The sequence below is a fragment of the Symphalangus syndactylus genome, chromosome 7 (assembly GCF_028878055.3).
Source record: "Symphalangus syndactylus isolate Jambi chromosome 7, NHGRI_mSymSyn1-v2.1_pri, whole genome shotgun sequence".
NCBI classification, from domain to species: Eukaryota; Metazoa; Chordata; class Mammalia; order Primates; family Hylobatidae; genus Symphalangus; species Symphalangus syndactylus.
The window spans coordinates 45,025,825-45,052,006 of NC_072429.2; the positions used below are offsets into that span (position 1 = coordinate 45,025,825).

Genomic DNA, 26,182 nt, shown 5'->3' on the forward strand with positions numbered 1-26,182 from the left:
GACAGGAATAGCATTTTCCTATTCCGTGTCCCACATAGGGCTTGACGTAAATTGTCAGCCCAAAGAATATGTCCAAACAATCCCTGTTGACAGAACATCTTGTACTAATGATTATTACAGCCAGGGGTACCAGACCCCAGCCAGGGATTTACTGATTTGAGTGGAAATGTATTCATTGCACATACAAACATTCATTGAGGGCTCTCCCTGTTTGAAGCTAGTTGAAAAGTTTTGAAGGAGAGACTAGGACATCTGTCCCCATGTATAGAATGGCATTATGGCATCTCTTGTCCCCATAAACGGAGACATCAGCAGACCACTTGTGTGAGGGTAGATGGCGAGGGTGGCTGGAGCCCACAGCAGATCACCTGTTCAGTGCAGGTCACGGGAGCACTGTTGGTTGAATGGCAGCTGCCTCAACTGCCAGACCCCAAACTCTGTGGTTTTGGATTGTGGCTCAGTCCCTCTACACAGTCCCTCAAGTTGACTCAATCCCTCCACAAAGGTAAACTGACATTGGGAACCTATTGCCTGCTATCCAGTTAATCACCTTTCATGATGACTACACATGCCATTGTGTACTTTGTGTACTCTCACTACAGTGAGTATTCTAGATACTTGTTGCCTTCATTTTTGTAGGCATTCTTAATTTGCATTAATCAAATATATGATAGCTTATTTAGTGCTAAAGGATATGCTAAGTACATAACAATTTTAAAATGTGGATATGGGCTGGGCGCAGTGCCTCACGCCTGTAATCCCAGCACTTTGGGAGGCCGAGGTGGGTGGTTCACGAGGCCAGGAGTTCAAGACCAGCCTGGCCAACATGGTGAAACCCCATCTCTACTAAAAAAAATACAAAAAATTAGCCAGGCCTGGTGGTGCGCATCTGTAACCCCAGCCATTTGGGAGGCTGAGGCAGGAGAATCGCTTGAACCCAGGAAGCAGAGGTTGCAGTAAGCCAAGATCGCGCCATTGCACTCTAGCCTGGGCGACAGAGCAAGACTCTGTCTTGAGGAAAAATTAAAAAAAAAAAAGATCATGGATGTGGTCCTTGCCCTCACAGAAAATGGCCTAGGAGTGCAAACAAAGTCAGTAGGCAATTAAAATACAGAGTGGTGTTTTAGTTACTTATTGCAGCATAACAAACACCCCAAAATTGAGCGGCTTAAAACAATCATTATCTCTCACAGTTCTGCAAATTGACTGGGCTCAGCTGGGCAATTCTGCTGGTCTCACTTGGGGTCTGTCATGAGGTTGTAGTCAGACGGCAGTCATATGAAGACTCAAGTAGGGCATTGGAAAGGCTGGGCCTCTTTCTCCATGTAGTCTCAGGTCCCGTCTGCTCCACATGACCTCTCCAGCTGTGTCGCTGAACTTCTTACACAGTGGCTCAGAGCTTCCAAAAGTACACAAGTGGAAGCTGGCAGGAACTGGCATAGCATCACTTCTGCACTCTGTTGGTTAAAGCAACTCACAGGGTCAGCCCAGAATCAGTGTGGGAGGGGAAAACACAAGGTCACAAATACTGGGAAGTAGACTTTGGAGACAAGCAAGTGCTGTGGTGAAGAAAGTACAGAGTGCTATGGGAACACCCAGGGAAGGCCCATAACCTAGGCATAGAAGTCAGGAAGACTTCCTGGAAGCAGTGATGCTAAATTAACCTGAATCATGAGGCCTGGAAACTAACCAGGTGAAGAAGAGGAAAAGAAACCCAGTTCAGGCAGGGAACACAGCTGATAAAAAGTTCCAGAGAGGCAAAGAAAACACAATTTAAGATCACTGTAGCTGGAGCCGGGAGGGAGGCATGGAGTCATGGCGATGGGGTGGTGATAGGCCTTTAGTCCGGAGAGGTAAATAGCGGAAGGTCATAACGCCTTGTAAGCCCGTAAAACGTTTGGACTCTGTCCTGAAGGCACCGGCCATCTAGGAAGGGTTTTGGCAGGGGAGTGACCAGGCCAGAGGGATCCAAGAAAGGCTATTGGCTGCTGTGTTAGTGGGGGTCAAGCCCTCATTTTCACCCTGTCCCTTCTAGGCCAGTGACCTCACCTTCAGCACTGAGAAAGCTGAGTCATCACCTCAGCACTAATACTAGTACTAGCTCTTCTTGCTTTTGCTTTTTATTAGTGGGATTTTGTTTTTATTTATTTTTTATTTTTTTAGATGGAGTCTTGCTCTGTCGCCCAGGCTGGAGTGCAGTGGTGCAATCTCAGCCCATGGCAACCTCTGCTTCCTGGGTTCAAGCAATTCTACTGCCTCAGCCTCCTGAGTAGTTGGGATCACACACCCAGCTAATTTTTGTATTTTTAGTAGAGACGGAGTTTTGCCATGCTGGCCAGGCTGTTCTCGAACTCCTGACCTCAGGAGAGGAGGTCTGACCAAAGTGCTGAGATTATGGGTGTGAACCACCGCACCTGGCTGGGATTTTTCTTATAAAACAGTGCAAATGCCTTTATACAAATTTTTTTGTTTTAATTGCTTTTTAAAGAACATATCATAGAAAACCTACCTGGTAGGGATCTGGACATGGGGTTGGTCGGGGTCAATTTATTTTATTTTATTTTATTTTATTTTTTGAGTTGGAGTTTCGCTCTTGTTGCCCAGGCTGGAGTGCAATGGCACGATCTCGGCTCACCGCAACCTCCACCTCCTGGGTTCTAGCGATTCTCTTGCCTCAGCCTCCCAGGTTGCTGGGATTACAGGCATGCACCACCACACCCAGCTAATTTTTGTATTTTTAGTAGAGACAGGGTTTCACCATGTTGGTCAGGCTGGTCTCGAACTCCCGACCTTAGATGATCCGCCCGCCTCGGCCTCCCAAAGTGCTGGGATTATAGGTGTGAGCCACCACACCCAGCCAGGGATCGATTTATACTTAAGTGTGACGTATATTAAGGAAGAGCCCACTGGCAGGGAGCATAGAGCAAGCCAAGCTCAGTGGATTTGACCCCTCAGATAAATAATGGTCGTCGAAAAGCTCCTACTCTAGTAAAAAGTCAAATAATACTAAAGGCTTATATCAAAAGACAGCAGACCTCTGCCACACGCTCTCTACCCTCTAATCCTGCTCTCTAGAGTCAATTATTTTCAACTCTGTGAAGTGTCAGAAAGCAGCACAGGAGAACAGGGGTTCTAGAATTGAATTGTCTAGCATCCAACACAGCTGTCTCCCTTAGCAGCTGGGTTATCTTGGTCAAGTTCATTATAATATCTTTTCCCTCAGTTTCTTCATCTGTATGATGGGAATGATAATTGTATTCTTCTTATGAGATGACACAGTTAAACTGCTGGGCACATGGTCTATAAATGGTAGCTGTATTTGATGATGACGAAGAAGAATCTAACTTAATAGCAGCTGTGAGTACACCTAGATGTTAGCTGCACACTAAACAAATAAATGTAAGGCATGTTTATGATTTGGTGGAAATGACAAGAACACAGTCTCAGTTGGAGAGGTCTGTCTCTTCCCTTTGTCCTAAGGCTAAACTCTGTTTGTTCTCAGTCCCATTTCCTTCCTGTCCCTTTTAGAACTTTGTCTCTATAATTATCCTGACCCTCATGCCAAAGCATACATCTTTCTCCTACCTTTTTTCTTTCCGCCTGTGAAATATACACAGGCCTTTCCAATCTTAGGGGAAAAACCCTTTACTTGATCCTCCTGCCCTTTTCAGCTACCATTCTGTTTCTTTCTCCCTACTGCCAGATTTCTTAATTAAGTAACACATATGCTACCTTCCATTTCTGCATGACTCCTTCACTTTTCAGCCTTGTCTCCCAGCTTCCATCTCTGTTCTTCTGATACAGGGGTCACTAGGGTCATCAAAGACCACCTCATTAACCACCAGTGGACCTTTGCTCAATCAGACACCTTGACCCAGAGCACTTGACTCAGTTGACCATCCACTCCTTGAATCTTACACACAAAACCTCATCATCTGCTTCCATTTTTCTGCTATTGTATAGTTTCCCCAAGCCACCCAGGAAAAGAATCTTGAACTCATTGTTGGCTCAACTCTTCCTTCTCTGCCCTCCCCAATACTAGTTTTCTGTTTTCTTTTTTTCCTCTGGTTCAGGTTTTCTCATGACCCCACACTAGTTTTGACTCTTACTTCAAGTATTAGAAACTCATTGAAGCTAGCTTTCGAAAAAGTTTTATCAGGGTATGGAAGAGTGGACAGGACATTTAATGAACCCCAAGGGCAAGAGACAGCTGGGACCCAGGAAAGACCAGAATTATGGACTCAGGAGGCAACAAAGTGAGCCCTTTCTCTCTGGCTTTCTGTCTGGATTTCTCATGATCTGCTCAGACACCCCAAAGGTGTCAGACACTCCCATACCCAGCTAGTCACTGGATCCTGTCAAAATCACCTTCTTTTGCATCAGACCCTTAAATCTGTCTCCTCTTCAGCTTCCCGGGTCTCTACATCTCTCTAGCAGTGCTTCTTCCTCCTTCTGACCCCGAGTACCAGCATTGTCCAGAGGTCCATTCTTTCCCTATTGCTCTTAAACTCCCTCTGTCCTGTTGACTCTTAAATGAAAATACAGTGGTTAAGAGCTTGGGTTCTGGAGTCCTGATAATCAGGGTTTGAATCCTCCACCACTTTCTCAGTTGTGTGCACTTTGGGAAGTTACTTGAATTTTTTGAGCTTCACTTCCTCATCTGTGAAATGGAGCACATGTAAAGTGCTTAGTTAGCACAGTGCCTGGCACACAGAAAGAACTCAAAATGGTGACTATCATTAGCCTTACCTTTGTCCTCTTTCCTGAGTTCCAGTTCAGTCCTCCACCACCTGCTAGATTTATCCATTAGATGTCATGCTGTGACCTCAGATGCACCTGTCAGAATTCCCCAGATGCTAGTGGAGGATGCAGCTTTCTGATAGCTGGAGGGTGGGAAGACTTGAAAAGGCAGGTGGTCCCATCGGATCCTCAAAGGAACCCCCTACCTGGCCTCAGCCAGGCCTCAGCAGAGAAGGCCCTGAAGAACAGCTCCCAGAAGCCTCCAAACCCTATGCTGGCTGACTCTTGGGTTCTAGGAGGGCAGGCAGAGCTGTCATTACGAGAGCAAATGGAGGATGTGAATTCAACCTTTAAAAAAAGCCCCAGGTGGTGAAGGGAGGTGTAGCAGGATCAGTGAAGTTTGGAAGCAGGTGAGAAAGGTGAGAGCAACACCCTCAGGGCGCTGAGCTGAGTTTAGGCTGGGGCCTCCCTCAAGCACTGGGGATTTGGCAGCATGGAAGTCAGAGATGCTCCTGTTTTTAGCTGAGCTGTTGCAGGTCCCCTTTGCCGCCCTTGTGAACATTCCTCATTAAGTGCCAGGTGTGGCCCCTCAGCCCTGCTCTCCCTACCTCCTCTCTGCTCTTGGGTGGTGGCAGTCCTATTGGCAGGAACCCAGGAGGGACGGGGCCGTACTCTACCCAGCACAGAACTGGAGTCATGAGGGTCGGAGGTAGGTAATCTCACAGCTGTTTTCTCCAGGCAGTGTGACCAAGTGGTTCAGAGCTCTGGCTCTGAATCGGAATGTGTGTGCGCCTGTTCGAATCTCGCTTCTGCTTTTACTCTTTTTTTGACACTAGGCAAGTTGTTTAAATTCTTTTTGTCTCATCTGTATAATGGGGATGATAATAGGCCTCTCTAATAGTTGTGAGTTTTAGTTAGATAATGCAGGTAAAGCACTTAGCTTAGTCCATCTATGCCACTTGGAGCCAAGGGCCCTGTCCTTGTAGGAACAACCACCCCCATTGCTGTCTTCACCCCATCTGTGTTGTCCTCTGTTCACATATCCATCTCTGCCTTTGAACTACAAGCTCCATTAAGTCAGAGATTGAATTGTATGAGTCTGTGTCTCTAGTGCCCAACACAGGACGTAGCATATAGAAGAGCTTAATAAATGAATGTTTACTGTTGGAAGGAACTGGTGAAACAATGTAGAAGACCCAGGATTCCCTCTGGCCTGAGTCCCACCATCCCCTCTGGGTCATTTACCACAAATGGAGAGCCTAGGCCAGTCATGTCCTGGGGACTGAGGATACAGAAGTGAATGAGATAGGCTGGGCTCCTGGCCTCATGGAGTGAATTGTCCAGGGGGTGATGGACAGTAAACATAACAAAACTGATGATACATTTCAATTAGGAAGGTTGCTAGGAAGGAGAAGGTGGGCTGCTATGAGAGCATAGAGCAGAGGAACTATATTTTGGGCAGAAATGAATCGGGAAGAATTTCCTGGACAATGTGACAAGTAAATTGAGGCCCAAAGAAAGGGCAGGCTGGGTTGAAGCAGAAGGTGGAAAAGAGCCATCCAGGCAGAGGGGACAGCAGATGCAAAGGTCCTGAGGCAGATAGGAACTAGGCTGCTCAGTGGAAGTCAAGGTTAATGCGGCTGGAACCCAGTGATGGAAGGGATCAGTGACCTCTCCAAGGCTGCAGAGCTAGGAGCATGGCTTGTAAGAGCCGTGTAGGCTATGATGAGAATTTGAATCTTTATCCCTGATTATAATAGCTAACATTTATACAAATCGTATGTATATGTGCACTGTGTTTATTTCGCATGGTTTCTCATTTACTTTTCACAGCCTCCCTGGGAGACTGGTGCTATTATTCCCATTTTACAGATGATGAAATGCTGGCTCAGGGAGGTAAATTTCTTCAAGGTCACATAATTGACGGTGGCAGAGTTGATTTGGACCCAGATATCAGGATCCAACGCCTGCCCCTTTAGGCCCTGCGTGGCCCAGCTTAAGAGCTAAGTGCAGACTTGGATCCGCAGTACACGTTATTCAAGGCCTAGGTTCCTCTTTCGCCGCCTCCCTTCCCCCGGATTGGGGAAGGCAGGTGCAGTTTCGCCCTGACCAGAGGAGCGCCCCGGCGGCAGGCTTGACTGCCTGCGGAGACGGCCCCAGAATCGCCCGGGGCCGGGCCGCACCCACGTGACGGCCCCGCGGCTGAGCTGCCGAGCACCGCCGCAGTGCAGTGGGCGCGGGCGTGTGCGCGCTCCTGCTGCTGCCGCGGCTGTGAAATCTGGAGGGAACCGACCCCAGACGGCGGCCCGGGGCCTGGGAGGGAGGGCGCCCCTCCGCGCCCGGCAGGGGGCTCTCTCTCCCCACGATCCCGGGGCCGAGCCCGAAGCTCCATTGCCTGCATCACGTTCTCTCCAGCCTTGAGGGGGAAAGCAGCATTCATTTCTGATTAAAAATGACTGTGTTTAATGGGCTTCATTCTTTATTTCTTGCTGTCCTCTCCCAGGGCTAGAAAGAGGCGGAAAGCGACGCTGAGAATCCATTCCAAACGAGCAGCCAAGAGGAGACGCGGCAGCTCCCAGATGTTGATGTTTTGTTTTTTGACATAAATCTTTGCACTCATATGGGAGTTTTCATTGATTCATGTTCCCATCTGCTGAATTTCCTTTTATTTATTTAATATGGCTTTGGGGGGAAATCTTGCTCCGAGGCTCTGGAGGAACAATAACTGTGGCAACTGTTGCACCCCACCCCCCAATCCCAAAAACCTTGGCTGCTGGGCGAGGGAAATTTAGTGGCATCCTGCGCTCATGCCCTCATCTTGGAGGCAAGCGCTCTGGGCATGCGTTTACGTGGCTGTTCTACTTGGGGCCTGCCCGAGGCTGTAAACCCAAGAAAGAAACAGCATGAGAGAGCCGGGGATCATTGAGTCTCTGTTCCTCATCCTTCCTGCCCACCCACAGCACCGTGTTTCCTTCATGCTAAAACACACTTACTCCCTTTTTAACAACTTGGACATCAGGAAACATCTAACAGCGGATGTATTAAGTGTGTTAAAAGCATATCCTCCTCCCCCCACTCATTCTGCACACCCCCATCCCACTAGTGAATCTTAGCAATGAAGAACTTCAGCTCTGGAGTCAGACTGCCTGGGCTTGAATCCTGACTCCACTTTCTCTAATGAATTCTTGAGCAAGCTAACTTCTCTGAACCTGGGATTCGTCATCTGTAAAATGAGGATAATAACTATCCCTTTCTCAGATATAGGTACATTTTACCAATGAGGAAACTGAGGCTGAGAGTAATTCAGAGATTTGCCCAACTAGGGCAGAGCTAGGAAACACCTCCTAGATCTTTCTGATCCTCACCCTATCCTACCACCTCTCCTACACCCACAACTCCCTATGTATCTCACATCCAGTCCACCCTTCTCTGCATGTACTACATGGGACTGTCTTTGCAGGACAGGATATGGCTGGACATCTAAGACTCTATAAATTGGTTCTAAGCTTACCCTGTGGGTGCACATACCCTTAACCCTTCAACTGGAATTGGAATTTCCATACACGGTAAGCAGTCAGGATGCCTTTGCATGTGCTTAGTATCTTATGGGAAGTAAGCCCTCAAAATATGTTTATTCAAGAAAATTTGAGGCTGGGCGCGGTGGCTCACACCTGTAATCCCAGCGTTTTGGGAGGTTGAGGTGGGCAGATCACTTGAGCTCAGGAGTTTGAAGCCAGCCTGGCCAACATGGTAAAACTCCGCCTCTATTAAAAATAAAAAAAAAATTAGCCCAGTGTGGTAGCGCACACTTGTAATCCCAGCTACTTGGGAGGCTGAGGCAGGAGAATTGCTTGAACCCGGGAGATGGAGGTTGCAGTGCACCAACATCGTGCCACTGCACTGCAGCCTGGGCGACAGAGTGAGACACCATCTCAAAAAAAAGAGAGAGAGAAAAAAAAATTTGATGGTGTAGAAGGGCATTTCTGCTCACATTGCCCAAAACCACCTAGAAATGAAATTATTGCCTTCTTGAACTAAAGCCTACTCATTGGTTCCATGATTTATCATTGAGGTTGCCATGAGATAGAAAAGAAGGGGAAATTATTAATCAAAGTAAGCAGGAAAGAAATAACTCCAGAAATAATGGGAGGTGGGTGAGTAATACATTGTAGCAAAATGGCTAATTATCCACCAACATCCATTCTCTCCTTCTTCCACGGTATTAGAATTCAGCTGGGATGTGGCTGTCCAGTCAGGGTCTACTTTTTCTAGCCTTTCACAAAGATAAGAGTAAGTTTAAAAAAAAAAAACTCAAAAGAATATGTACAGTATGATCCCATTCACTTATATTTCAAAAATAGGCAAGACTAAATTATATTATTTAGAAATCCATATATGGGTAACAAAACTACAAAGAAAGAAAGGGAACGTTCTTACAGATATATATGTAATAGATATATATAAATATATTATAGGTTCATATACATGTTTTAGACATCTTCTGTATATATGTTATATTTCACAATTACCTTTTTAAGATGTTACTTACCTGGCCAGGTGTGGTGGCTCACACCTGTAATCCCAGCACTTTGGGCGCCCAAGGCGGGTGGATCATCTGAGGTCAGGAGTTCGAGACCAGCCTGGCCAATATGGCGAAACCCCATCTCAACTAAAAATACAAAAATTTGCCGGGCGTGGTGGCGCACGTCTATAATCCCAGCTACTTGGGAGGCTGCGGCAGGAGAATAGCTTGAACCTGGGAGGCGGAGGTTGCAGTGAGCCAAGATCCACCATTGCACTCCATGCTGGGTGACAAAAGTGAAACTCTGTCTCAAAAAAAAAAGAAAAGAAAAAAGAAAATGTTACTTACCTTATAGGGTTATGTGGGAACTGAATGAGGTGATGCATTTGTAAGGCTCGAAGCTTAACTGCTTGGTGCATTGTAGGTACTCAATGGAAACAACTTTTTTCATTTATTATTTTTTATTTTTTTAATTATTTCATTATTTTACAGATGGGGGTCTCAGTTTGTTGCCCAGGCTGGAGTGCAGTGGCATGATGATAGCTTACTGCAGACTCGAACTCCTGGGCTCAAGAGATTCTCCCTCCTCAGCCTTTGCAGTAGCCGGGACTATAGGCACATGCCTCTGCCCCTGGCTGGCAGTAACTCTTCATGTTGAGGGAAGGATTTGAGGCCTTGAAGAAGGCCACATAATTAGCCAATGATAAGATTTTAAAAAGGTCCTACTTTTTTCTATGAAAGACATTGACTTCAAATATATATATATATACACACACACACATACACACACACACACACACACACACACACATATATGGTTTTTTTGAGAAGGAGTCTTGCTCTTTCACCCAGGCTGGAGTGCAGTGGTGTGATCTCAGCTCACTGCAACCTCTGCCTCCCAGGTTCAAACGATTATCCTCCCTCAGCTTCCCAAACAGCTGGGATTACAGGCATGTGCCACCACGCCCAGCTAATTTTTTTTTTCACTTTTAGTAGAGACGGGTTTCACCATGTTGGCCAGGCTGGTCTCGAACTCCTGACCTCAGGTGATCCACTTGCCTCGGCCTTCCAAAGTGCTGGGATTATAGGTGTGAGCCACTGTGCCTGGCTGACTTCCTATATTTGTGTATATAAGTGTGTGTGGATAGGGGTGGTGATTATTGATTGATTTAGGGTTAATTGATGGTCACAAACTTAGTGAAGACTTGAAAAATTTCACCCTTCCCTTCAGAGAAGACACAGAGGAGAAAAGGAAAATTGCTTGACTAGAGGAAGCCTGCCCCTGGATGAGAAGAGGTAAGAGCAGTGAGGATAGAATTATATTTGTGCTGGCTCCATATGAGAGGCCCAGGCAGGAGGCTCCATCCCCTGGATGTCCCACCTACATCCTCTTGGGTGCATCATGCTTCCTGCAGTGTTGATGAGGCCTCAGAAGTCAGCACAGGCGACAGTGGGATGGCCCAGACCCAGCTCAGCGATGCTGAGGGAAGCTATTCTGCTGACTGTGTGCCCTAAGGCACCGTGGAAGCAGCCAAGAGCGAGAGCAGTCACCAAGCCAAAAGGCACTGGGATCAGCCAGGGAGACCAGGAAAACCTGGCCAGAGTCTTCCAGCCAGGCCATGCCAACAGAGCTGTGCACCTCTGGATGCCATGCCCCAGGGTCTCAGAGCCAAGACTACTCTGCTCAGTCTTGGTCATCAGCTCCTAGAGGTGCCTCCCCAAGGGGAGCCCAGTCTGGGGCCATGGGGATGGCCTCCTTTCCCTACCATAGTTTCTTGATTTCCACACTGTGGGCTGATACATTTTGTTGTGCAATGGAAGCCATGGGGATAAGGGGGGTTAAATGCTGCTCCCACTGCTTACACTGTGGATTCTTGGGCTAGAGGCTCCTTAAGATTTTTCCCTTCTACTCTGATCCCTTCTAGTTAATCCAGTTCAGTCATTCAGTTCACTCTATATCAGGCCGGGCGTGGTGGCTCATGCCTGTAATCCCAGCACTTTGGGAGGCCGAGGCTGGTGCATCACCTAAGGTCAGGAGTTCAAGACCAGCCTGGCCAACATGGTGAAATCCCGCCTCTACCAAAAAATATAAGAAATTAGCCAGGCATGGTGACGCGCGCCTGTAATCCCAGCTGCTCTGGAGGCTGAGGCAGGAGAATCGCTTAAACCTTGAGGCGAGGTTGTAGCGAGCTGAGATCACACCACTGCCCTCCAGCCTGGGTGACAGAGCGAGATTCTGTCTCAAAAAAAAAAAATTCACCCCGTATCTACTGGGCACGTGTAAGGTCAAGGTGCTTTTTCTTTTCTTTTCTTTTCTTTTCTTTTCTTTTCTTTTCTTTTCTTTTCTTTTCTTTTCTTTCTTTCTTTATTTTTTGAGACAGAGTCTTGCTCTCATCCAGGCTGGAGTGCAGTGGCACAATCTCAGCTCACTGCAGCCTCAACCTCCCAGACTCAATCTATCCTCCTGCATCAGCCTCCCAGGTAGCGGGGACTACAGGCACGTGCGCCACCACACCCAGCTAATTTTTTATTTTTTTGTAGAGATGGGTTTTTGACATGTTGCCCAGGCCTCAGCCTCCCAAAGTGCTGAGATTACAGGCATGAGCCACCATGCCCAGCCTCAAGGCGCTTTTTCCAAATGCTAGCATTATGATGATGAAGAAGGAAGATATGGGCCCTGCCCTCATGGAGTTTACAGTCTATGGGAAAAGAGGTGCAGGATAAGCCATTACAATTATGACGTATGTTACAAAAAGTAAAAGGCTCAGAGATCTATGGAAAAGAATCAATACGAAGCTTAACATTGTTTAGCAATGTTTCTCAGAATATGGTCCCTGGACCACTTGCATCAGTGGTATCTGAGGTACTTGTTGAAAATTCAGGTCCTGGGCATCATGCCAGATATACTGAATCCAAAGCTCTGAATGTGGGGCCTAAGGAACTTGCTTTTTTAAAAAATTTAGAGGCCGGGCGCAGTGGCTCACGCTTGTAATCCTAGCACTTTGGGAGGCCGAGGCGGGCGGATCACGAGGTCAGGAGATCGGGACCACAGTGAAACCCCGTCTCTGCTAAAAATACAAAAAATTAGCCGGGCCTGGTGACGGGCGCCTGTAGTCCCAGCTACTTGGAGAGGCTGAGGCAGGAGAATGGCGTGAACCCGGGAGGCGGAGCTTGCAGTGAGCCGAGATTGCGCCACTGCACTCCAGCCTGGGCGACAGAGCGAGACTCCATCTCAAAATAAATAAATAAATAAATAAATAAATAAATAAATAAATAAATAAAATTTAGGTAAAATCTGCATAACAAAAAATTAGCCATTAAAAGTATACACTTCAGTGGCATTTAGTACATTCACAATGTTGTACAATCATCGTCTCTATCTAGTTCCAAAACATTTTATCATCTCCCAAAGAAACTCCTGACTCATTAAGCAGTAACTCCCATTCTCCCTTCGCCCCATCCCCTGGTGACCACTAACCTTCTTTCTATCTGTATGAATTGACCTTTTCTGGATATTGCATAGAAATGAAATCATACACTACATGATCTTTTGCGTCTAGCTTCCTTCACTTAACAATGTTTTCAAGGTTCATCCACGTTGTAGCATATATCAGTACTTCATTTGTTTTTATTGCTAAATAATATTCTATTGTGTGGATATACCGCATTTTGTTTATCCATTCATCCATTGATGGATATTTGGGTTGTTTCCATCTTCTGGCTATTGTGAATATTGCTACTGTGAATATTTATATACAAGTGTTTGTTTGAGTACCTACTTTCAAGTCTCTTGGGTATACCCCTACGAATGAAATTTGCTGGGTCATACGGCAATTCTATGTTTAGCATTTTAAAGAACCACCAACTGTTTTCCACAGTGGCTGTACCATTTTATGTTCCCATCAGGAAGGCCCAAGGGTTTCAGTGTCCCCACATTCTTGCCAATACTTGTTCTTTTCCTTAATTATAGCCATCACAGTGGGTATAAAGTGGTATCTCATTGTAATTTTGATGTGCATTTCTCTAATGACTAATGATGTTGAGCATCTTTTCATGTACTTTTTGGCCATTTGTATGTCTTCTTTAGAGAAATGTCTGTTCAAGTCCTTTGCTCTTTTAAAAAATTGAGTTATCTAGGCCAGGCATGGTGCTCACACCTGCAATCCCAGCACTTAGGGAGGCCGAAGAGTGTGGATCACTTGAGCCCAAGAGTTTGAGACCAGCACCAGCCGGGGCAACATGGCAAAACCCCATCTCTACGAAAAAATACAAAAAATTAGCCTGGCATGGTGGCACCTGTAATCCCAGCTACTCAGGAGGCTGAGTTGGGAGGATCACTTGAGCCCCAGGAAGGTTGAGGCTGCAGTGAGCTGTGATCTTGCCACTGTACTGTACACTGGGTGACAGAGTGAGACCTTGTCTCAAAAAAAAAAAAAAAAGGATTGTCTTTTTGTTATCAAATTATAAGAGTCCTCTATATATTCTGGATACTAGAAGTTTATTGGATATGTGATTTGCAAATTGACAAATGAAGTGAAAAGTGTCTTTTCACTTTCTTTAACATGTTCTCTGATGCATGAAAGTTTTTAATTTTGCTGAAGTCCAGTGTATCCATGCTTACTTTTTGTTGCATGTGGTTTTGATATCATGTTTAAGAAACCATTGCCAGGCCGGGCATGGTGCCTCATGCCTGTAATCCCAGCACTTTGGGAGGCTGAGGCGGACGGATCACCTAAGGTCTGGAGTTCAAGACCAGCCTGGCCAACATGGTGGAACCCCGTCTCTACTAAAAAATACAAAAATTAGCCGGGCATGGTGGCCAGCGCTTATTCCCAGCTACTAGGGAGGCAGAGGCAGGAGAATCATTTGAACCGAGGAGGCGGATGGTGCAGTGAGCTGAGATTGAGCCATTGCAGTCAAGCCTGGGGGACGGAAGCAAGACTTCTCTCAAAAAAAAAAAAAGAAAAAAAAAACCATTGCCAAATCCAAAATCATGAATATTTACCCTTATGTTTTCTCCTAAAGGTTTTATAGTTTTTGCTCTTACATTTAGGTGTTTGATACATAATGAGTTCAAAATTTTTGTTTGTTTTTTGTTTTTGTTTTAGGCCACTAAGTTTGTGGTAATTTGTTACATAGCAATAGAAAGCTAATACAGGACCAGAGCAAGAAAAGTTTCTGAAGCTATTGCAGGTACGATATAAGCTGCTTTCCTGCTTGGGCCTTATGACCCAGCAGATTCAACAGTGCTCCAAGCATCTATTGCAGATAGGAATGCTGGCGAACCATCTGGGAATCCCTAATAGAGGAATCACGATGTAGACTCCTAGAGTTTTTTTATTGCAGCTGTGCCTTTTTATACAAATAACTCATTCACACTTTGAAAAAAAAACACAGCTCCTGGGCTTGTTCATGGGCTCTGGTGGAGACAAAATGCCTGACCTAGGACGCCAAGTGAACATGTAGCATTTACCCATTTATCATAAGGGGTATTTTAAAGATGAACAGCCAGATGGAAGAGACGGATAGGGCAAGCCATGTGGGAAGGGGCATAGAGCTTTCATACATCTCTAGGCATGCCACCTTCCCTCCAAGTTTCTTCATGTGTTCAGCTATCCAGAAGCTACTTAGTGAGTTAATATTTGTATATGGTATGAGGTAAGGGGTCCAACTTTCTTCTTTGTTCTTCTTTCTTTCTCCTTCTTCTTCCTTCTTCTTCTTCCTTCTTCTTTCTCCTCTTCCTCCTCCTCTTCCTTCTTCTTCTCCTCCTTCTTCTTCCTTTTTTTTATGTGGATATCCAGTTGTCCCAGCACTATTTGTTGAAGACACTATTCTTTGCCCATTGAATGCTCTTGGCACCCTTGTCAAAAATCAATTGACCCCATAGCTGTATTAGTATATTTTTGGACTCTCAATTCTATTCCCTTGATATATATCTCTATCCTTTATGCTACTATCACACTATTTTGATTACTGTAGCTTTGTAATACGTTTTGAAATCAGGAAGTGTAAGTCTTCCAGCTTTGTTCTTCTTTTTCAAGATTGCTTTGGCTGTTTGGGGTCCCCTGCAATTCCATATGAATTTGAGGATTGGCTTTTCCATTTCTGCATTGAGTCAAAAGCTCTGAAGGTAAAGCCAAGGAATCTGCTTTTTTAAAAAAAAATAAGTTTTGATTGTGAGTAAAATACACACAACATAAATTTTACCATTTTAACCATTTTCAAATGTACAGTTAAGTACATTCACATTTTTATGCAGTCAATACCCAGAACTTTTTCATCTTGCAAAACTGAAACTATACCCATTAAACAACCCCCCTTTTCCTCCTACCCCTGGAACCTGATAACCACTATTCTACTTTCTGTCTCTATGAGTTGGACTACTCTAGGTACTTCATATAAGTGGAATCATATAGTAGTTGTCTTTTTGTGACTGGCTTATTTCACTAATGTCCTCCATGTTGTAGTTTCATCCATGTTGTAGCATGTGTTTGAATTTCCTTTCTTTTTAGGGTTGAATAATATTCCATTGTATGGACATACCACATTTTTTTACCTATTCAGCTATCAAGGAACATTTGAGTTGCTTCCACTTTGGCTATTGTTGAATAATGCCGTTATAAACATGGGCACACAAGTATCTCCTCAAGGCCCTGCTTTCAATTATTTTGAATGTATATCCAGAAGTAAAATTACTGGATCATATGTAATTCAATTTTTAACTTTCTGAGGAACCAATGTACTATTTTCCATAGCAGCTGTACCATTTTATCCTTCCACAAAAGCTTCAGTTTTCCACATCCTCACTTTTTTTCTTCCTTCTTTTTTTTTTTTTTTTTTGAGATGGAGTCTCACTCAGCCACCCAGGCTGGAGTATAGTGGCGCGATCTCGGCTCACTACAACCACGGTCTCCCAGGATCAAGTGATTCTCCTGTCTCAGCCTCCCGAGTAGCTGGGATTACAGGCACCCGCCATCATGCCTGGCTAATTTTTGTATTTTGGTAGAGACAGGGTTTCACCATGTTGGCCAGGCTGGCCTTGAACTCCTGACCTCAGGTGATCCACCTGCCTCAGCCTCCCAAAGTGCTAGGATTACAGGTGTGAGCCACAGCCCCCAGCTTCTTTCTTTCTCTTTTTTTTAGGGGGGGATAGTGTGTGGTGATATTGCATTGTGGTTTTGATTTCTGCATAGGAATCTGCCTTTTTAAATGAACTTTTTATTTTGGAATAATTTTGGATTTACAGAAAAGTTACAAAGATAGTACAGAGAGTTCCTGCACATCTTTCATTTGGTTTCCATTTCCCCTAATGTTATCATCTTACATTACAATGGCACTTTGACAAAACTTGGAATCTGCTTTGTACTAAGCACATGCGTGCTCACACATACAAGTGCATATCACTTATACTCATCATTTATTTATTTATTTGAGACAGGCTCTTATTCTGTCACCCAGGCTGGAGTGCAGGGTGTGATCTCAGCTCACTGCAACCCCCACCTGCCAGGCTCAAGTGATCCTCGTGCCTCAGCCTCCTGAGTAGTCGGGACTACATGCGCATGCTACCACACCCAGCTAGTTTTTTGTATTTTTCTGTAGAGACAGAGTTTTGCCATGTTGCCCAGGCTGGTCTCGAACTCTAGGGATCCACCCACCTTGGCCTCCCAAAGTGATGGGATTACCGGCATGAGCCATTGCGCCTGGCCGTGATTCTTACTTGCACTACAGTTTGAGAGCCACTAATCTAGGGATCAGAAAAGTCCTTCCAGGGAAATACATTTCAGCTGTTACTTGAAAGATGTGCATGAGTGAGTAAAAGGAACAGTGTGTGATCCAGGCAAAGGAAACAAACTGTGCCAAAGCCTGGGGGTAATAAAGAACTTGGAACATTTAAGGATAATCATAATAGCAGTAATAGTAATTTATTGACACTTACCATATGCCAAACACTGGTAAGCACTTTAGAACATTATTTTACTTAATTTTTCACAACAATCCTATAAAGTGGAAAATACGATCATTTCTATCTTATAGATGAGGTGACAGAATTGAAAGAAGTAACTTGCCCAAGGCCACACAACTGTAATGTGACAAAAGCAAATTTGAACTTAGGTCTTTCTTTCCTGATTCCTTTTCTCCCACTAGGCCCCAGTAAATTTTATTCACCTGCTTGCAGCAAGAAGCAAAACATTAAATATGTGGCTTTTCCTCCTTCTGGTCTACTCTTCCCACTCTCTTTTCCAGACTTCTCATCCTTCAGGGTTCAGAGAGGTCTTCCCATTCCAAAGCTATTCCTTAATGTTATTCTCTCTCATTGCATTGAAGTCTAAATTAATGAATAAATATAAATAAACAGCCTTAGCAACAATTTGCAATTATATATTCATTCATGCATTTATTTATTTAATGCCTATCTTTCCTGCTGTACTGTAAACTTCAGAAGGCAAGGATCCAAGCTGTCTGGTTCACCTAGTACCAGGAGATGCTTACTAAGCATTTGGTTTTGTTTTTTTTTTTTTGAGATGGAGTCTCGCTTTGTCATTCAGGCTGGAGTGCAGTGGCACCATCTTGGCTTACTGCAACTTCTGCCTCCTGGGTTCAAGCGTTTCTCCTTGCTTCAGCCTCCTGAGCAGCTGAGATTATAGGCACCTGCCACCATGCCCAGCTAATTTTTGTATTTTTTAGTTGAGATGGGGTTTTGCCATGTTGGCCAGGCTGGTCTTGAACTCCTGACCTCAGGTGATCCGCCCACCTCCGCCTTCCAAAGTGCTGGGATTACAGGTGTGAGCCACTGTGCCTGGCCTAAGTATTTGTTGAATAAATGAAGAAAGATAGGAACTCAAACATGTTTTGGATGTTGAATGAGTGACTTTTATTTTTGAGAAAGAAAAAAATCAAATGGGTTGTTGAATATCATTTAAGATATGAACCATAGGTTCCCTTTTTCTCTAGCAAAAACCTCAACATTGCTGTGCATGGTGGTTTATGCCTGTAATCCCAGCATTTTGGGAGGCCAAGGCAGGCGATCGGTTGAACTCAGGAGTCTGAGACAGCCTGGGCACTGTGGTGAAACTCCTTTAGAAAAACAAAACAAAATAGAAACAATTAGCGGGGTGTGATGGCACAGGCCTGTAGTCCCAGCTACTCTGGAGGCTGAGGTGGCAGGATCACCTGAGCCAGGGAGGTGGAGGCTGCAGTCACACGAGATCATGCCACTGCACTCCAGCCTGGGTGACACAGGGAGACCTTGTCTCAAAACAAACAAAAACCCTCAACCTTGTTTATCCAACTGTCATACCCCATAGAAAGTGACAGTGGTTTTGATTCCCTGGAGAGACTGACCCGAGTCTGACTGACCTGAGAAACATCTCTTTGTTGAGAAGTTCAGATCTGAAGACGGGGGTGGGAAGTCTCTATTCCTGACGCAAAAGGTCAAGAGTATCATCAAGAAGAAAATACCATCCTAACAACTTCATAAAGTCAACTGGCTGCAAGGAGGCAAGGGGGCAAGTGACCTCCCCAGGTCTTTTTCTACTCTGGGGTTCTGCTTTCCAGAATAGCACCAGAGTGCTAGCAGAGTGACCATGCTGTAAGTGAAGGCTAACTGCTCCCTACTTCCTCTGGCTCCCCCATTGTTAAATTAGCTTTATGTCAATATCACATCAGCAGCTGGGATGAATTATTGAAGCTCATTCACTGCAGTGAGCCCGGGTTCCACTTGCTTTATGAAATGGAAGTGAATGTGACCATATTATTTCTATTTGTCTTGTTGCAGTCAGTACATCTTCAGTCTGTTGTTAATATGAAGGGACTCAGCCCTGGCAGGCAGATAATCCCAGCCTCTGCTTCTCATAAGAGCTACAGAGATAAGCATAGTGGGAGTGTCAGAGCACATAAAGCGGGAGGGGAGGAGTTCAGGAACACATCTGCTGGCTCCAAACTCACAGGGGCTCTTAGTTATCACAATTTACATGGTAGTCCCCAACACCTATTCATACACACATAAGCACAGTCAACACACACATACACACATATATGCATATGTACATTCAGAGTCTTAAAGCCACACTCACCAGGGGCCCAGGAACAAAAATGTGGAGGGTGCCAACATTTTAAAGAATTATTTTCTCAAAGATTGTGCACATTTTAAAGCCTTCTCCTCCCCCCACCTTCAGCACCAGTCCTTCTCTAGAAGTGCTGGCTAGCTTGCCCCTGACTCTTGGCAGAGATGGCTGACCTGGAATGTCTAAGGTCATGAACAGGGAACCCATTTGTAGGAGGCTCCTGTGTGCATGTGGAAGAGCAGTCTTTCCTCTCTGCTCCCCTCCAACTCCCTCCTGAACTGATGTATGCCTGACTTTCAAGATATATTTCTGTTGCTTGGCCCAGATGCCAAAATTATCTGTTATAGCTCTGCATCTATCCATATACACTTGCACTGACATTCACAGTCACAAACATGCAGTCACACTCCTACACGCCCATGCTCACACACACACACTACATACCCAGAGCCAGGCCTCCTAGCCATATGGATTGGTTTGAAGGCTAATAAGAAAGCCTCCTGATCCTATCTGCTGGTCATAAGCCTCTCAAAGATTCCACCATTAAATATTTATCATTTTGGGAGTACTCAGCTAAGAATTAAGACCTCCAGTCAAGGCAACACACCATAAAGTTTTCATCCAACATTTTGGCAGGAGCCTACTTCTACCCAGAAACTTCTTTCTCCTTGACTAGCTGACTCTTACTCATTCTTCAGGTCTGACCCAAACTCCCCTGCTCACCCTCAACCCCTTACTATTGAGGGATGGTAAGTTCCCCTATTATCCATGCTCATTACTCTCTGTCATTTTCCTTCCGTGCACTGATTAAACCTGTAATTAAATGATTATTTATGTGATCACATTTATATGGTTTGTGGCCCCAATAGAAAGAGAACTCCAGTTGGTTAGGAGTTGCCTTTCTCTCTGTTCTTCACTATACCCCCAGGGCTAGCACAATGCCTGGCAAAGAATTGATGTTCAATAAAACTTAAATGGCTGGGCACGGTGGCTCCCGCCTGTAATCCCAGTACTTTGGGAGGCTGAGGCGGGTGGATCACGTGAGGTCAGGAGTTTGAGACCAGCCTGGCCAACATGGAGAAACCCCGTCTCTACTAAAAATACAAAATTAGCTGGGCATGGTGGCACATACCTGTAATCCCAGCTACTAGGGAGGCTGAGGCAGGAGAATCACTTGAACCTGGGAGGCCTAGGTTGCAGTGAGCCGAGATCACACCATTGCACTCCAGCCTGGGCAATAAGAGCGAAACTCCATCTCAAAAAATAATAATAATAATTAATTTTTAAAAATGAAGTTGGATGGTTTGCGGAAAGGACATTAGAGAAGAAGGAAAACAGACAGAAAATGTCAGAACAGATGGTTCCAAATCCTTCTGATCTTGGGCCTCTGAATAACCAGTATCTTCCTTTCTCACCTGCCAGGGTGACACCATGTAACTCTCCTGGGGCATGTTAAGATGCCCAGCAGAGGCCAGGTGCGGTGGCTCAAGCATGTAATCCCAGCACTTTGGGAGGCTGAGGCAGGTGGATCACTTGAGGTCAGGAGTTCAAGACCAGCCTGGTCAACATGGCAAAACCGCCTCTACTAAAAATACAAAAATTAGCCAGGCATGGTGGCACGCACCTGTTGTCCCAGCTACTTGGGAGGCTGAGGCACACGAATCACTTGAACCCAGGAGGTGGAGGTTGCAGTGAGCCAACATCATGCCACTGCACTCCAGCCTGGGTGACACAATGAGACTCCGTCTCAAAAAAAAAAAAGATGCCCAGTAGAACTACACAGGGACAGCACTAGGATTGAAGCAGACCGAAACTTCTCAGCTGGAGGAAACAGGCTCGACGGGCATCCTGGCCTGGTCTGGCTCTGCACTTTTCCAGAATGTGACTAAGAGCTCATAGTTCTAGACCAAGCTTTGTGTGAGGAACCTTCTATTCCAGATGTTTTCTGGTAATTAAGATGGGAGATGTTTGTTGCCAAGAACATATGGTATTGATAATAATAACAAAAATCCTATCAGCTACCATTTATAGAAAGCTTACTATATGCCAGGCACTGGGCTAAGCACTTTATATATAGTTACACCTAATTAATTAATCCTCACAACCATCTTGAGAGAAAAATGTCCTACTATTTCCATTTTGAGAGTAAGTAATTTGCCCAACATCACACAACTGGGAAGCAACTGAGCCAGGACAGGACTCTGAAGCCAAGCTTTTAACCAGCAGGATAGGCTGCCTTCAATTTAAGCCCCGAGGAGATACCAGACCACCTCATACTCACTCAACAGATATAAAGTGGTGCCCTTTAATGGACTTGGGATTTATTTGCAATCTTAGAAGCTGCCACTATTCCCTTATCTTAGAACCACCAGGACCTGGCTCCTGATTCCTGGAGTCACAGAAGAGAGGTGCCAAAACATCTGGAATTGCAGGAGGAAGCAAATACAGGCAGCTGGAAGGCAACTGATCCTTGGCCTTCTACAGCAAAATACTCGTGGGTCCCTGGCCCTCCTGCTTGGAAGATGGGACCACTTTGAATCTTTTCCCTCTGTATTTCTCTTCTCCCAGTGATGATCATGCAGGCTCATTTCTGAATGATGATGGTCTTGAGGCAGGTGACAAGTAAGCCACAAAGGGCCACATAAACCATGACCAGCCAGTGTGAGAGAGACGCTGCCACTGAAGGTGGGCCCTATTTACTTGGGGCTGCACTCGCGGCCTTCTGTACAGCCACTTGCAGGAAGTGAGAGCTCCAAGCTTTTGACATCGGGTCATGGTGTCTTCTGTTCCCCTCTCTTCCCTGTGCACTGACTTCAGCTTTGTCCCTTTAATGATTCTGAGTCTGACCTCCATGGCTTCAAATTAGGTCTGGAATCATTTTAAGACTACTACGGGACGGATGCGGTGGCTCATGCCTGTAATCCCAGCACTTTGGGAGGCCGAGGCCGGCAGATCACCTGAGGTTGGAGGTTCGAGATGAGGCTGACCAACATGGAGAAACCCCGTCTCTACTAAAAATACAAAATTGGCTGGTGTGGTGGCGCATGCCTGTAATCCCAGCTACTCAAGAGGCTGAGGCAAGAGAATTGCTTGAACCCGGGAGGCAGAGGTTGCAGTGAGCTGAGATCGTGCCATTGCACTCCAGCCTGGGCAACGAGAGCAAAACTCCATCTCAAAAAAAAAAAAAAAAAAAAAGGCCCCAGACTCATGCCACTTAAACTTGGTCTGAAAGAGATACTTCCTGGCTCATCCTTTCAACCTGCATTTATTGTGGTGTTATCTCTCTAGTCTGTGGACTCCTAAAGGGCGGGTTTGTATTGAATATGGTCAATTGGCATGCATCCTCTATTCTTATTTTCTTCTAATGTGTTACAGGGACTGGGGAGCTAGAATACATTTCCATGACTCCCTTACAATTAGGCACACTTGTATGACTGGAAGACAGAAAGGAGGAAGATGACTTCTTTCTGCTATTTTGGGCTTTCTGTTGGCAAGCAGGATCCTGGAGACATGGGGTTTTCCTGCAACAGCCATTCAGCTTCCTGATCTCTGCTTTCTAATTCCTGGATGGCAGATCTCTGACAATGTGTTCTTTAACTCAACAGTTACAGTAGTGGCCTTTTGATTCCCCATCTTACTAATCATGCCAAACATATTCGCCCTCCTGTTGCAGTTTTAGGAAGTCCATTCCACAACTCTTTTCAATGATTGTGTAAGCACTAATTCTCTACACTAAGTTCTCCTCAGTTCAAAATACCTAGAGTAGTTTGTTTTCCTGCACTGAACCAGGCCCTCAAATAGTTGTGAAATGACTCCTTGGAGAAACAAAGAAAAAAAAAGTCAGTGTTGTGTTGGAGAGAAAAGATTTCTTTTCTCATCCACTTCTAGGTTCATGGCCAAGATTCCAATAATAAAAAACAGATTAAGAAGAGAAAGGTATGCAAATGTATTTAGTATAAGATTTACATGACACAGGAGCCTTCATAAGGAAATGAAGACCCCCCAAAACAGGAAAACTTGTGTATTTATTTAGGCTTAGGTTTGAGGAAGAGTAGAAGTGGTCACTCATGCAGAAGTGTGATAGGACAAAAGGGGTGTGATCTAATGGTAATAAACTGCGGGTGGGGGACTTAGCAAGTCCTGTTCAGATTCTTCTGTCTTCAAGAACAAGGAAGTCCCTTTTCTTCAGTATAGGGAGGTTATCTCTGGAATGAGGATTTCATGACTTACTTCAGGAAAGAAAGGAGGGAGAAGGTCAGAGAGTGACCTTCCCAGTTTCTTTTCTTTTCTTTTTTTTGAGATGGAGTTGCACTCTGTCGCCTAGGGTGGAGTGCAGTGGTGCAATCTCGGCTCACTGCAACCTCTGCCTCCTGGGTTCAAGTAATTCTCCTGCCTCAGCCTCCCAAGTAGCTGGGATTACAGGTGCCCGCCTCCATGCCCGGCTAATTTTTTTTTTGTATTTTTAGTAGAGACGGGGTTTCACCATGTTGTCCAAGCTGGTCTTGAACTCCTGACCTCAGGTGATCCACCAGCCTCAGCCTCCCAAAGTGCTGGGATTACAGGCATGAGCCACTGCGCCTGGCCAACCTTCCCAGGTTTTATGGCCTGCTTCAGGAAAGAAGGGAGAGGGAAAGGTGAGAGTGGTTCTCCTGCCTCTGCTGTTTTTTCACATGCCAAGTTGCCATATTTTGGAGTACAGTATCCTGAACCCCATCATTCTCCTGTCTGAAACTTTCCCAAGAGGCTTCACAAAAACTGAGTTGGAAGATTATTGCATAACCCATTGAACCATCTCTCAGTTCCAGGAATAACTCAGTCCAGTTAAATAGTTAACAGTTGTATCTTATTCCAGTTGTTAGCTGGTATTGCAGTCGGGCTTCTGCCAAAGTTAGGCCTCTATGTAGTGTAATCAATCAGGCATTTAACAAGAGGCATTTCCAGACAAACAATAGAAAAACAAACATTAACAATTAGAGCAACCCATAAACTCAGTTTTTGAGTCTGGAAGACAGCCAGTCAAAAAAATTTCTAGATTTGAGCTCAAAGCATCTTGAGATGGTAGAATGGGGACAGGCAGTGAAGGACAAGCTGACAGATTTTCCTGGTTTGCAGTTTGCATGAGGTGTTTGGGGAACTTTCTGAGTAGCACATAGAGCAACAGGTACAAAAATTGTTCATATATGGCTGTTGTGATTTCTCTAAAGTCTATATGAAGTTGTCCAGCTTTAGCTTGCACGGCTTTGGGAAAAGGGCAGTTTTAATTTTTAGTTATTCTCAGTCACAAGGTGGGAGAAAAATTGGAAATTGTTTGGAGAGTGATAACCAGATATTGGAGGAAACTAGAATAATTTAAGATCAAGTCCAGATTATAGGTAGATAACAAAACCTCAGGGCCAGGCGCGGTAGCTCACACCTATAATCCCAGCACTTTGGGAGGCTGAGGTGGCTGGATCACGAGGTCAGGAGATCAAGACCATCCTGGCTAACACGGTGAAACCCTGTCTCTACTAAAAAACACAAAAAATTAGCCAAGCATGGTGGCGGGCGCCTGTAGTCCCAGCTACTCGGGAGGCTGAGGCAGAAGAATGGCGTGAACCCAGGAGGTGGAGCTTGCAGTGAGCCGAGATCGTGCCACTGCACTCCAGCCTGGGCGACAGATCAAACAACTCCGTCTCAAACAACAACAACAACAAAACAAAACAAAACCTCAAAAACATGAACAGGACTAGAATTCAATAATAGATACACTTTAGTTTTCTTCTGAAATGTAATTTTTAAACCTACAGTCACCTCTGTTTCTACCAAAGATGATCAAAATAAGATGAATTTGTTTGCAAAATAGGCCCAATCTCATTAAACTTAACCTGATTATTTGCATAAGTGCAGCAAAACAGTGATTGCCATATAGGCTCATTTAAGTTTGCTTTGCTGGAATTTTTCATAAGGAATCTCAAATTGGACTTTTAAAACCCTACTCAAGTCTAGGAAGCCAAACCAATGATTTCTCATCATACTTTGCCTATAATACCTATAGATTTTTGTGAATTCCTCTCTTTTTTTTTTGAGACGGAGTCTCGCTCTTGTTGCCCAGGCTGAAGTGCAATGGCACGATGGCACAATCTCGGCTCACTGCAACCTCCGCCTCTCGGGTTCGAGCAATTCTCCTGCCTCAGCCTCCCCAGTAGCTGGGATTACAGGCGCCTGCCACCGTGCCTGGCTAATTTTTGTATTTTTAGTAGAGACGGGGTTTCACCATATTTGCCAGGCTGGTCTCGAACTCCTGACCTCAGGTGATCTGCCGCCCTCGGTCTCCCAAAGTGCTAGGATTACAGGTGTGTGCACCTGGCCGGATTCCACTCTTCTTGAAGTCCCCAAAATACCCTGAGTTTCCTGGGCCTGTCAAAAAGTGGCATTACTTACTTACCTGTAAGGCAACCATATAGGGGAACCATGTAAGGGAACCATGTATGCAGACTACCAAGCCAGTTTTTCCTAAGGGGCTTTACTAGATCAATAAAGTCAGCCTTAGCCGGGCGCAGTGGCTCACGCTTGTAATCCTAGCACTTTGGGAGGCCGAGGCGGGCGGATCACGAGGTCAGGAGATCGAGACCACGGTGAAACCCCGTCTCCACTAAAAATACAAAAAATTAGCCGGGCGTGGTGGCAGGCGCCTGTAGTCCCAGCTACTCGGGGAGGCTGAGGCAGGAGAATGGCGTGAACCTGGGAGGCGGAGCTTGCAGTGAGCCGAGATCGCGCCACTGCACTCCAGCCTGGGCGACAGAGCGAGACTCCATCTCAAAAAAAAAAAAAAAAAACAACAACAAAAAAACAAACAAACAAAAAAAACAAATAAAGT

General features: G+C 45.2%; 2 long non-coding RNA genes across 2 annotated transcripts in view; both read right to left on the reverse strand.

Annotated features, from left to right (window-relative positions):
- Window positions 1-1,371: 1,371 nt before the first annotated feature.
- Window positions 1,372-26,182, reverse strand: part of LOC129486245 (uncharacterized) — a 36,593-nt gene continuing 11,782 nt past the window's right edge. Inside the window, exons 2-3 of the long non-coding RNA XR_008658905.2 lie at window positions 9,290-9,566; window positions 1,372-1,457 (exon numbers count right to left, since the gene is read on the reverse strand). This is a non-coding gene — a long non-coding RNA (uncharacterized lncRNA). The remainder of the gene's footprint in view (window positions 1,458-9,289; window positions 9,567-26,182) is intronic.
- On the reverse strand, window positions 14,989-25,980 carry LOC134737106 (uncharacterized). The gene is made up of 2 exons (XR_010121692.1): window positions 17,429-25,980; window positions 14,989-15,407 (listed from the first exon to the last, which is right to left on the reverse strand). It is a non-coding gene; the product is annotated as an uncharacterized lncRNA (long non-coding RNA).